The 12592-nt window shown below is 38.3% G+C and overlaps 1 long non-coding RNA gene across 2 annotated transcripts in view; it reads right to left on the bottom strand.

The window, feature by feature from the left end:
- Nucleotides 1-5410: 5410 nt before the first annotated feature.
- LOC125678101 (uncharacterized) overlaps nucleotides 5411-12592 on the bottom strand; it is a 168752-nt gene continuing 161570 nt past the window's right edge. Inside the window, exons 8-11 of one of the 2 annotated variants that reach the window (XR_008800509.1) lie at nucleotides 11611-11830; nucleotides 9636-9738; nucleotides 7494-7811; nucleotides 5411-5628 (exon numbers count right to left, since the gene is read on the bottom strand). This is a non-coding gene — a long non-coding RNA (uncharacterized LOC125678101). The remainder of the gene's footprint in view (nucleotides 5629-7493; nucleotides 7812-9635; nucleotides 9739-11610; nucleotides 11831-12592) is intronic. The other variant, XR_008800514.1, reaches the window with a different exon arrangement.

The following is a 12592-nucleotide window of genomic DNA, read 5'->3' as shown; positions in this document are numbered from 1 at the left end:
GCGCGTGACCTTTGACCCCAAAATCGATAGGGAACATCTTTATCCCATGGGTAGTCCATATGTATGATATGGTGACTGTAGGTGGAAAGGATAACGTTTTAGAGCCCGGAAACCATATTGCTACTTCGATGTCCAGTGCGCGTGACCTTTGACCCCAAAATCGATAGGGAACATCTTCATCCCATGGGTAGTCCATATATATGATATGGTGATGGTAGGTGGAAAGGATAATGCTTTAGAGCACGGAAACCATTGTGTCTACAGACGGACGGACAGACGGACGGACAACCCGATTCCAGTATACTCCCCCCCCCCAATTTGTTGCGGGGGGTATAATAAAATTTTATCATTTTGCATCACCTGCAGTGTATGTATACAGGTCATGATCTGATACATAAGTATTTACTAAATTCTGGTCTTTCATATATGATGGTTGTGCAGGGTGAACTTTTCCCAATAATTTCATGGATTCTAAAAATCCAACAATATCTTTTAATTTGTCCATGAGCCTATGTCTTGTAAAGCCAGAAATTGAAGGATACATCGGATCAGACAGAGAAACTGAAGGATACATCGGATCAGACAGAGAAACTGAAGATAAATCAAATCAGACAGAGAAACTGGAGTATACATCAAATCAGACACAGAAACTGAAAGATTCATCAAACCAGACAGAGAAACTGAAGGATACATCAAATCAGACATAGAAACTGAAGGATACATCAAAACAGACAAAGAAACTGAAGGATACATCAAATCAGACATAGAAACTGAGTGATACATCAAATAAGACACAGAAACTGAAAGATTCATCAAAACAGACACAGAAACTGAAGGATACATCAAAACAGACAAAGAAACTGAAGGATACATCAAACCAGACACAGAAACTGAAGGATACATCAAATCAGACACAGAAACTGAAGGATACATCAAATCAGACACAGAAACTGAAGGATACATCAAAACAGACACAGAAACTGAAGGATTCATCAAATCAGACAGAGAAACTGAAGGATTCATCAAATCAGACACAGAAACTTAAGGATTCATCAAAACAGACATAGAAACTGAAGGATACATCAAATCAGACATAGAAACTGAGGGATACATCAAATAAGACACAGAAACTGAAAGATTCATCAAACCAGACAGAGAAACTGAGGGATACATTAACACAGACAAAGAAACTGAGGGATACATCAAATAAGACACAGAAACTGAAAGATTCATCAAACCAGACAGAGAAACTGAGGGATACATCAAAACAGACAAAGAAACTGAAGTATACATCAAATCAGACACAGAAACTGAAGGATACCAGACACAGAAACTGAAGGATACATCAAACCAGACAGAGAAACTGAAGGATACATCAAATCAAACAGAGAAACTGAAGGATTCATCAAATAAGACACAGAAACTGAAGGATACATCAAAACAGACACAGAAACTGAAGGATTCATCAAATCAAACAAAGAAACTGAAGGATTCATCAAATCAGACACAGAAACTGAAGGATACATCAAAACAGACACAGAAACTGAAGGATACATCAAACAGACATGCCGCACTAAGGTTAAAAGAGGTGGATAATTAGACACCCAGTCAGCAAACTGATTACGATACTTCAAAGTCATCTTTTGATTTTATTTTTAAAATGGAAAAAAAACCCTAAACAATATGATTTTAAATAACACATCACAGTACTAAAAGAATACAAGTACATGTATACACTTTATATTTCTAATTGCCATTAGTTAGTGATAATGCTAATTATGAATATGTTTTTCCTTTTAATTTTGGATTTGTATCAGAATAATTTAATCAAACATTGAATATATAAGCTAAACTGTGCATGTGTATCACAAGCACTTCATTTCACTTACGGGAGGAAACACCTGCTATGAGCCCTATATCTTGATCAGGAAAACAGAGTTGTCCGTAATCAAAATCAGTATGTGAAGAATGACTTAACAAATGGCATGAAACACGTGGGACAGCTTTCTACTAAATGACACAATAGAATTTGTGAAATGCTAACTTCAAACAAGACTGTTGAAACCTCTGTATCATCAATTCATTTGTCAGTTGCCTAGATTGATCATATGCAAAGCAGAATCTAGCATATTGAATCAGTTGAGAGGCATCAACACCATACACAGGTGATATTAGAATACTGCTACATAAATGTGGGAAGTTGATGATGGAAAAGCTGCAGTCATTCTGTTTGTCGTAAAATTGAGTTGTTAGTTTGCCGTTAACATCTACATTTGGTAAACACCAAATATAAAACAGATTTAGAAGACTCTGTGGTGTCTTTTACCTTGAATTCATTGGGATATATATATCAAATTAACATATGAATGAAAATGAATACTTGTCACAGATTGACTGAGTTCTTGTCAAAATAATATTAAACAAAAGATGTTTGTAAAACACATATGCTCCCATGGTGCAAAATTGAAAAGGATTATACACACACATCATTTAATTGAGAGTAGTATCATCAATTCAAAATATTGAGCAGACAATATCTTCCTATGTCAAGAGTGGATTGACCATGTGACCTAAAAATCAATAGGGGTCATCTTCTCCTGAAGATGTACCAGTGTACCAAGTTTGATGTCTGTCAAGCAAAGGGTTCTCAAGATATTGAACGGACAGTATATTCCTATGTCCAGTTTGACCCTTGACCTTTGACTATGTAACCTCAAAATCAATAGATGTCATCTTCTCCTGATGAACTCTTCAACTGTGAAGTCAGGAACAGGTTCGAGGCGCTAGCAGATTTGGCCGAAGAGACAGTAGAGAACCACTGGACAGAAATACAGAAAACCTGGAAGGAAGCTTGCACCAGTCCTGGGGAGGAAAGAGAGAGAGAGCAGAAGGAGTGGTTGACGAACGAAACCTGGGAGAAGATAGAGAAGAGGAGAGAGATGAAACAGGAAATCAACAGATGTCAACCGACCACTACCACAAGTAGTTCCCGACATAACACCAGCAGAAGAGCCCCTCAGCATCAACACCAATACACCAACCAAGGCAGAGATCATCAAAGCCATCAAATCCTTGAAGAACGGTAAGGCAGCAGGTCCTGACGGCATCCCCCCAGAAGCTCTAAAGGCCGAAGCGGCAACAGCAGCAGAGCTGTTACATCCTCTTATAGTGAAGATATGGGAACAGGAGCAATTGCCTGCCGACTGGAAGCTTGGGTACCTGGTGAAGCTTCCAAAGAAAGGCCACCTCTCCCAGTGCAGCAACTGGCGAGGAATCATGCTGCTGTCCATTCCCAGCAAGGTACTCACAAGAATCATCCTGGAGAGAATGAAAGAGGCATTAGACAAGGAGCTGAGAGCAGAACAGGCAGGTTTCAGGCAGGAGCGATCATGCACAGACCATATCGCCACCCTGCGTATCATTATTGAGCAATGCGTAGAGTGGCAGTCTCCCTTCTACACGACCTTTGTCGACTTCGAAAAAGCATTCGACAGCGTCGACAGGAAGACTATCTGGAAGATGATGCAGCACTATGGAATTCCACAGAAGCTCGTCAACATCACCAAGAAGCTGTACGAGGATTCAACCTGCCAGATCATCCACAACGGGAAGCTGACCAACCCCTTCGCAGTGAAGACAGGAGCGAGGCAAGGCTGTATACTGTCACCGACAGTTTTTCTGATCGTCATAGACTGGATCATGAGAAGAACCACTGAGGGCAGCAACACCGGCATCCAGAGGACCTGGATTTTGTGGATGACATCAGTCTCACAAGCAACAACACCAAGCTAACCCAACTAGCGGAGGAGGCAGAAAAGACCGGCTTGAAGATCAACACCAAGAAAACAGAGGTGATGTGGATGAACAACCGACTCAACCAACCACTGCAACTACACAGAAAGGACCTCGTGGAAACCGATCGCTTTGTCTATCTAGGAAGCGTGGTCAACATTGATGGCGGCGCAAACAAGGACGTTAAGAGCCGGATCAACAAAGCAAGGGTAGCGTTCAACACCCTATGACCCATCTGGAACTCCAGAGCCCTATCCCAGCACAGCAAGGTCCGCATCTTTAACACCAATGTCAAAGCAGTCCTCCTCTACGGATCCGAGACATGGCGAGTAACCAACACCATCACCAACAAGATACAGACATTCGTCAACAAGTGCTTGCGCCACATCCTCAACATCAGGTGGCCAGAGAAGATCTCGAACGTAGAACTATGGAAAAGAACCAGCCAAAATCCGATCAGTCAGGACATCAAGAAAAGAAAATGGGGCTGGATAGGACCTACGCTCCGCAAACCAACTGACAACGTTACCAGACAAGCACTAGAGTGGAACCCACAGGGAAAAAGGAAAGTAGGGCATCCCTAACAGTCCTGGAGAAGATCCGTCAAGAGCGAAATGAATGAAGCTGGAATGACGTGGACTCAGCTGAAGAGAGCAGCCCATAACAGAGTCCATTGGCGTGGTGTTGTTGCAGCCCTATGCTCCACCGGGAGCCAACAGGAATAAGTCAAGTCTCCTGATGATGTACCAAGTTTAATGTCTGTCAAGCAAAGGGTTCTCAGGATATTGAGCAGACAGTATATTCCAATGTCCAGTTTGACCCTTGACCATGTGATATGAAAATCAATAGGGGTCGTCTTCTCCTGAAGATGTACCAGTGTAACAAGTTTGATGTCTATCAAGCAAAGGGTTCTCAAGATATTGAGCGGACAGTATATTCCTATGTCCAGTTTGACCCTTGACCTTTGACTACGTGACCTCAAAATCAATAGATGTCATCTTCTCCTGATGATGTACCAGTGTACCAAGTTTGATGTCTGTCAAGCAAAGGGTTCTCAAGGTATTGAACAGACAGTATATTCCTATGTCCAGTCTGACCCTTGACCTTTGACCATGTGACCTCAAAATCAATAGGAGTCATCTTCTTCTAAAGATATACCAGTGTACCAAGTTTGATGTCTGTCAAGCAAAGGATTCTCAAGACATTGAGTGGTCAATATATTCCTATGTCCAGTTTGACCCTTGACCTTTGACCATGTAACCTCAAAATCAATACGGGTCATCTACTCCTTAAGATGTACCAGTGTTTTAAGTCTGATGTCTGTCAAGCAAAGGCTTCTCACGATATTGAGCGGAGAGTATATTCCTATGTCCAGAGTAGATTGACTCTTGACCTTTAACCTTTTGACCTGAAAAACAATAGGGGTACTCTTCTTTTCATAACCAACCCACATATCAAATATCATTATGATCAAGTGAATGGTTCTCAAGATATTGAGCGGACAACATGTGGTCTACCGACCAACAGGTGCAAACCAATATGCCCCTCTTCTTTGAAGGGGTGCATAAAAAAAACCAAACTTCACAATACTTTACAATATATATATATATTTTTCTTCACCTTTACATATTTACATATTACACTTTGTTTACTACAGTTCACTAAATTAATGAAATTAAAGTTGGTTTCTGCTTCCACATCATGTGAACCAGTCTTGTAAATTAGAGTTGTTCTTGTTCCCAAAGTTTGGCGGGTAGAGATGTAACAAACGAATGGCAATGTTTCCTTTATTTGGTCTACTTGTACCTTGGACCTCAGAAGTGAAGTGAAGACAATCTGGTTTATATGAGAAATTAGTAGCTTTTGAATAAATTCTGCTTCAAAATAATACAAACAAAAGGCCCATGGGTCACATCGCTCACCTGAGTCACCTTAGCCCATATTAAAAGATTTTCCCTGCATATTCACATGTAAAACTTTGATCCCTATTGTGGCCCCATCCTACCCCCGGGGGCCATGATTAAACAAACTTGAATCTGCACTATGTCAGGAAGCTTTCTTGCAAATGTAAACTTCTTTGGCCCAATGGTTCTTGAGAAGATTTTCCCCATACCTTTGATCCCCTATTATCATCTCATCTTACCCCCAGGGGCCATGTTTTTACAAACTCGAATCTGCACTATGTAAGGAAACTTTCAGGTAAATTCAGCTCCTCTGGCCCTGTGGTTTTTGAGAAGATTTTTAAATGATCCCACCCTATTTTTGCATTTTTGTGATTATCTCCCCTTTGAAGATGGCATGACCCTTCATTTGAAGAAACTTGAAAGCCCTTCACCTAAGGATGCTTTGTGCCAAGATTGGTTGAAATTGGCCAAGGGATTTTGAAGAAGAAGATGAAAATGGGAAAAGTTTGCGCCGACACAGAATGGACAAATTTTGATCAGAAAAGCTCACTTGAGCCTTCGGCTTTCCAAAAGAATCTAAAATATAAACATGAAAGTCCTACCTTAAACATTTTCTTAAATGTAGGTCACAAGGTCAAAAAAAATTTGTACCAAAATAAAGGTCTTGTTACAAGGAATGTACATATTAAATACGAAAGCCCTATATATAATTCACCATTTTTCAAGAGTTGTTTCAGACAGACTGACAGGAAAGTCAATATCTAATTTGATAGTAAATCATTATCCACCTGCTACTTATGTATGTACGTACAAAAACATAACAGAGACATTGATAAGTACAGTGAGCAAGCAAAAATTCAGAAATAAATTGATTTTCTCTCGGTTTTTTTCTAATACACTCCCCTACAACTGTTTGATCTTGAAGTCAATTAGTACTATTCATCAGCGTCATCGACGCTTAGTCAGCAAGTTACACCTGACATTCTACTAGACTAAAAGTAACAGAGATAACAAAACAAAGATAATTAAGGACATGCGTGACTTTTCTCAATAATTTTTTGTGACATTTCACGTCTAATTCACTTTCATTCTATCTTGTTCCTACAAAAAATCTTGGGGTATATTATCATGTCTGTTTTAGAGTTAGCATATAGTTCCTAGTTGTCGCAAGTAAAAACGTAAAGTCAGCTCTTACGAATAATGGCAAGTTGAATAAATGGATATTACTGCAGCAAGGAGAGAAAAATCTTTGAACAACTGAGGATCGAACCCAGTACCTCTGCACTACTAGTTATGTGACCTAACTACTGGACTACCAAGGCCAACATACAAATTATCATATTACTACAATAAAAAATTCAAAGCTATTTCGAAAATCATACAAGAACTCTTCATATTCAAGAGATAAAAAAATAATGTTAGAGAAAATGTCAGAAGCGTGGTGTATGTCCTTAAGGTGGCTCACTACACCCAGAAATAGTTTCTCAAATCAGTACGAATTGATTCAATTATAAAAGATATGATGATATACAATATGTATATATGCCAAAAAGGCAGAAAATATGCAAATTTGGATAAAAACATGATTTTCCAAAAAAATATTTCAACAGAAATGAACGAAAGACTGGCGAATTTGAACTTGGCATCTGCGGTTCACCGGGCCAATGCTTTAACCACTGGCTGTGCTACGATGTTAGACAAACAACTCAATCAATACAAATAATTTCACAAAACATTTAAATCGCCATCTTGTGACGTAGAGTCATAAAGAGTATAAGTTTTAGTGTAGTGAGCTACCTTAAAGCATTTATCCACAGCTGTTGAATGCTCTATTGCTGTGAATCTTCTGATCCACACTCTTGTCTTTAACTTCTCTACCAAGTCAATCTAGACCCATTTTCTTTCTGTGCTCTTCGTACTTCTCAGAGAATCTGATGCTGATGTCAACTTCATCTACCCTCTTGCGTAAAATTTTGGATATAGAAAACATTGCAAATTGCTGGTCAAATGAGTGCAATCACATGACTGTACCATAGTTACTGTAGTTATTCACATATATCTTCTCCATCCATCATCCATAATCAGGGTTGATCCATATGCAAAGAATGCTGAACTCTTTAAAAAAAAAAGAGAAGTATCTCCATTTGGAGTCGTCATTAATCATTCTGTATCGCATTATCTAGTATTTGAACTTATCTACGATAAAAGCAAGTTCACATAGTGTCACCCTAGTCAGGTTATAGTAATTAAATATAGCTTAGAATTTATGATAAATTCAAACAAAGGCATGATGCAGGGATTTTATTTGTATCCCCCCCCACCCCCCACCGATTTCAATGATATTTACGGGGATGCTACCACACATTAACATTAACCCTTTCACTGACAATGAGACAATGATATTTACGGGGATGCTATCAAACATTAACCCTTTCACTGACAGTTCCTGGAAGACCGGGATCACACGTAACTTCGTCATGACAATGCCAGGTATACTAGGATTAAACAGTTTGAATTTTCCTGCTGATTACAGGATAAAATCCCACTTGGAGGGAGATTTTATGTGATTTTGGGAACTTGTTTATAATATCGGTCAACCTTGGAGACGAGGATCTTTTGACAGCACTTCCAAGTGGCGGTGAAAATGGTCAAAATAATCACTATGATGAGAGTTGTTGCTGGCGATGTTGAGGAACATGGTATCATTCAACAAATATTAAGCTGCATATGATAGCAATATTAACTTTCAATTCAATGACACCATACCTCAGATCTTAAATTTTACAGAAAGGTCTTCCATGTTTTTTCATGGACACTTTATTTGAAAAAAAAGGTGACTGGACAGATAACAAAAGGCCCACAGGCCTTATCGGTCACCCGAGTACTAGTGAAAAAGTATCACTACTCCCAAGGGCTATGACATCTAGAAAAAATATCCTGTTCTGAATATCTAAGCTAAATTCTAATGTTCAGCAACAGTATAAAACAAGATGTGTTAAAACTTCAAATGCCCTCAAAAGTGCATACACTGATGAAAGACTTTACATAATATAATAGGTGTATTAACAGTAAGAATGCATTCAAATTTTAAACAGTATCAGCAAACTTACACATAAATACTATATACTGAGTTTGACCCCACCCTAAATACCAAAACCCTACACCTGGGATCATCAAATTTACAATTTTAGTAAAAGACTACCTGCTAATCTCTAAAATCCATTTAGTTTCAATTTAGTATCAATAACATTAAAGAAAATGCTATTTAAGTGTTTTACTCATAAACACTATATAGTAAGTTTGGCCCCAAACTGGATTCAGAGCCCCTACCCCATGGATCATGAAATTTACAATTTTGGTACAGGCTTTCTTGCTCTACATCACTATGCATTTAGTTTTTCTTAAACATGTGCAGTTGTAAAGAAGATTTTTGAAAACTGGTCAATTTTGGGCAGTTTTTGCCCCGCCCCTAGGGCCCCAGGAATCTTGAAATTTTATGTCCCCCTTATTCTAAAGATGTTTCATACCAATTTTGAAAAGAATTGGAATGATAGTTATCAAGAAGTATACCAAAACCCCTACCCCTGGGATCATCAAATTTACAATTTTGGTAAAGAACTACTCACTCTTTCTAAATATCCATTTAGTTTCAATTTAGTATCAATAGCACTGAAGATGTTATTTAAGTGTTTTGCACATAAACACTATATAGTAAATTTGACCCCACCTTGGGAATCATGAAATTAAATTTTGGTAGAAGCTTCCTTGCTCATCATTACTATATACTAACTTTCTCTGCTAGATGTCCAGGAGTAAAGAAGAAGATTTTTAAAGAAATACATCAACTTTACAGTTTTCCCCCTAAAATTAAGGCCCCTTAGGGTTGGGGGTCATGAAATTTACAATCTCTGGTTTCCTTCACCTACAGATGCTACATACCAAATTTGATCAAGACTGGCCCAATGGTTTCTGAACAGAAGTTGTTAGCGGACGACGCATGTCATTGGACACAGACCAATTGCAATGAGTTTACTCAGGTGACCTAAAAATGCATGGGACTTTATATAAATATTGCATGTAGTTGAGGGCAACATTGAAAATTTTCAACCCGAGAAAATCATTGTCAACTGAGGCGTAGCCGGGGTTGACAATGGTTTCTTGAGGGGTGAAAATTTTAGTCAAAAAATGCAGTTTTAGTACAAAGTAATCTGAAAAAAATTTAAAAGCCCTGCTGGAGTCGAACCTGCGATCTACAGTTCAGCAGTCGATGTGCTAACCTACTGAGCTAGGCGATGATTTTTTAAATGAACAAGAGGTACTGTGAGCAATGCTCACTAAGAATACCTCATGCTTACCCAATCTCCCAAAGGGTGTTGTTAATAGGTATAAATTACCTCTTTCCTGAGTGTAAAAATATGGTATGCCTTTGTAGAAGAAAATGGAAGATATAGTCCGAACACAAATCCATGGTATAAACCTATAATTTTGACCTTGAGATCAAAGGTCAAGGTCATAAAGAGTCATGAATGTACATGATACATAGTCTCATGGTGATACACCCATGTCTTATTGTATGACTATGTCAAAACCCTTTAATCAATTTTGACCTTGAGGTCAAAGTTCAAGGTCATATAGAGGTCATGAAGGTACCCGACACATCGTCTCATGGTGATACACTCGTGTGTCAAATATGGTATGCCTATGTCAAAGAACAAAGAAGTCATGGCCCTGACAAGAATCCATTGTAAAAACCTTTAATTTTGACCTTGAGGTCAAGGCCATATGGAGGTCATGAAGGTACCCGACACACTGTCTCATGGTGATACACTCATGTGTCAAATATGGTATGCCTATGTCAATTCTAAAGAACAAAGAAGTTATGGCCCGGACACGAATCCATTGTAAAAAACCTTTAATTTTGACCTTGAGGTCACGGTCATATAGAGGTCATGAAGGTACTTGACACATTGTCTCATGGTGATCCACCTGTGTGCCAAATATGGTATGCCTATGTCAAAGAACAAAGAAGTTATGGCCCGGACACGAATCTGCAAAGACAGAGTGATTCCTATATACCCCCCTGAACTTCGTTCGCGGAGGGTATAATAAACAAATATTGTTGATATTTATATTTTCATCCATGTTTTAAAAGGAAGTCAGCCATTATGAAGATGTAGAGTACCTCCTTAAAGATTTTCCCTATATATTTGCATGTAAGAAATTTGCTTCCCTATTGTGGCCCCACCCTACCCCCGGGGGTCAAGATTTTAACAAACTTGAATCTTCACTATGTCAAGAAGCTTTCACGTAAATTTCAGCTTTTCTGGCTCAGAGGTTCTTGTGAAGATTTTAAAATGACCCCACCCTATTTTTGCATTTTGTGATTATCTTTCCATTGAAGGGGGCATGGTCCTTCATTTGAACAAACTCGAGAAATTGGCCAGGTAGTTCTGGAGAAAAAGTCCAAAGTATGGAAAGTTTACAGACAGACGTACAGACGATGGACAACCGGTGATCAGAAAAGCTTACTTGAGCTTTCAGCTCAGATGAGCTAAAAATTGACATTTCAAAACATAACCTGTACATTTGTATGAAATTTCCTCAGGAAATCCATAGTCCTAGTGTTATTCATGAGGAAAGTAATTGCTGAAAGGGTTAAATTTGTCAAGGTCACAAGTTTGATATTTCTTGATTTAGTATAAAATTTGCATTGTATTTGGTACCTGATTTTCATGCACCTTGCAAGGATGCTATCTTAAAACATAAATCTGGGTTTCCTTTGATAAAAAGTATAATACAAAAAGATCAACAGAAGAGACTGGTACTGGTTTTCAAGAAATTTTCACTATATTTGGGGCACATGAATGACTACATTGTACATATGCACTATTCTATAGTGACAAAAACATGATACCTTGGCAGAACTTGTGGTACCTCCAGGAACATCAAAACAGGACTGTTGTAAAATGTTGATTATGAAACACTCACTCTAGTCCAGAGACCAGAACCTGTGAAAATGAATTCACAAGTTATGGTCTCAGGGAGAGAGGAAGTGATATTCTCTTGCTGCACAACTTTGAAATGAAACTAAAAAAATGACGTCAGGCTCACTAGACTGTTTCCAAGCAGGAAATCTGAAAAGAAGGGCGACAGATAAGAAATATAAACGCAAAACAATGGATGGTTTTCATAAAAAAAAAATTTCTCTGAAGCCTTTGTTCTAGCTAGACAAAACCCATAAATGGAAAACTTCTTTGAACAAGAGGCCCATGGGCCTTAATGGTCACATTAATATTACACAACTTGATAGTCCAATTAGAACTAGTCTTTGGGAGGTATATGGAGTTTTAGTGCATAAATATAATCAACAAGTAAAGGATTTGTCTTTGATATTTCTTAGCATATCTATAAATTCCAGATGTTAAAGTTATCAAACTACAGATATATCCTAACTGGTTTAATACATTTCTATTCAAGACTTTAAAATCTAGTCATTATTTCTGATGTGAACGCAGGGGTGGGGCGTCGTGATTTAAACATGAAGTAAAGGATGGTACAGTACAAGCCTCATTATCTGGATACTTTGGTCCCAATAAAAATCATCTGGATATCTGAATTGCCTTGATTTCTGCTATAACATATATTGCTATATAGCCTTTAATACCAACGGCAATAAAGAAGAATTCTACACTATATTAACTTGTTGTACTGTATCAAATACATATTAGGCACTGTTGAAAGTAAAATAAACACTAGCAACTATAACTACTGATGCCCGATATTGGATGTAATGGTGTTTATGTGGCTATATCAATAATTGCCAAAGCTAATTTCTAATGATTGAACCACCACACACGGTGATATTTCAATCAGACATTAACTGCACATACGCTAAT

Source organism: Ostrea edulis, chromosome 2 (assembly GCF_947568905.1).
Source record: "Ostrea edulis chromosome 2, xbOstEdul1.1, whole genome shotgun sequence".
NCBI lineage: Eukaryota > Metazoa > Mollusca > Bivalvia > Ostreida > Ostreidae > Ostrea > Ostrea edulis.
Note: the sequence above shows the minus strand (reverse complement) of the source record. Positions and strands in the feature narration are given on the sequence as shown.